The following is a 1,585-nucleotide window of genomic DNA, read 5'->3' as shown; positions in this document are numbered from 1 at the left end:
GGTACGATTTTGGGACGCTGTGATCACAACCCTGAGATCATGACCTGAGCTGAAACCAAGAGTAGGTAGCTTAACCCACTGAACCACCCAAGTGCCCTCTCCCCCAGTTTTAACAATCCCCAGCAACGTGTTTCTATGGTGTTCAGACCGCCTCTAATAGCAAACACCTAAGGAATCAGGAACATGAATGTTATGTCAATCTCTCACTAGATTTGCCTCTCCTTTGACTTGCTTTTCTAGTTTTGCAAACCAGGAAGAATGTTCTCAGTTTTGTTGCATGGTTGTAAGTTATAATTTGGAGTTACAGTCAGTAGAAGCCAGTTGCAATGAATATTAGTTGCTTTGTCGTCCAGCTTCTGTTCTCTTTCTTTCAAGGAACAGCATCCCAATTTTCTTTAGAGGACACACTCATTCCCATCTCTCAGTCTATGAGGTTTGGGCCAATCTCTACTCCCACTTGCCTGATGGGGGATGGGACCCAGATCCATGTCACATCAGTCCAAATCACCCCCATGGCCATCATGCTTGTTTCATAGGCAGTCACCTGACTTAATTTGGCCAATGAAAGAATGACTTCAAGGACTTGTTTTTCGTTCATCAAGATGTTGTGACGACAAGGCTGAGGCTGTTGGGGGCCTAGATGTGGATTCTGAGAGTCAAGACAACCCACAGGAAGCAGAGTAAAGGATGTGACAATTTGATCCCTGACTCCAACTGCCCCAGAAGGCAGACTTATCCCTTCTTGATTACCCAAGCAGAAATTCCCTTTATGCTTATACCTGTTTGCATTATATTTTGTGTCACATGCAACCAAGTGAATTCTAACATACCACAGTTCTGAAACTTCGTGTACGTTAAGAATCATTTAGGATGGCTTATAAAGTGCAGATTCCTAATCCCCAAATCTAAGACACAGGTTAGGGCCCAGGGACTTGCATTTTAACAAAGAGCCCAAGTGGGTCTAATGCAGGTGATTGATGGAGCAACACTCAAAAATACTGCTTGGTTAATGGAAGTGTTAACAACAAATAACAACAAAAATTGGAGGAGGTACAAAGAATCAACATAGAAGCTGAAAGTTAAAGAAAAGCCCATCCTCTGTCCTGGTATTGCAAAGGAGGGAATTCACCGAGGAATCAAGGGTTGATTCCATCTTCAGTGGTTTTGCAGGTAGGGTATCTTTACTTTATTTCACTTTATTATTCCTTCTTGCTTTAGGGAGCATGATGGTATGTCTCAATTTGTCTGGGACTGCCCAGGAATCTACTTGTTATTCTGGTATAATTATAAGAGCACTTCTTTCTTTTCTTTTCTTTTTTGTTTTTAACTCTCATAAGTGTCCAGGCTTAGATGACGAATTCATGGTCATCCCATTGTTTCAGGACAGTCTGCACAAAAAGGACTTCTTTACCATTTAGATCTCTTGCTGCATTTTTAAGCTTTAGCCGAATGAAACATAATTTTTTTCTATTGTATGACCTTTACTAGCAGACAGATATTTCAAAATCACTACTGCCAAGTCAAAAATTCTTAAAAATCTCAGAAAGCCAGATAGCTTCTGAGTAGCATACGAGCTCCCAGTAAA

Source organism: Ursus americanus, chromosome 9 (assembly GCF_024610735.1).
Source record: "Ursus americanus isolate L20-20 chromosome 9, mUrsAme1.1.p, whole genome shotgun sequence".
NCBI lineage: Eukaryota > Metazoa > Chordata > Mammalia > Carnivora > Ursidae > Ursus > Ursus americanus.
This window is presented reverse-complemented; position numbering follows the sequence as displayed.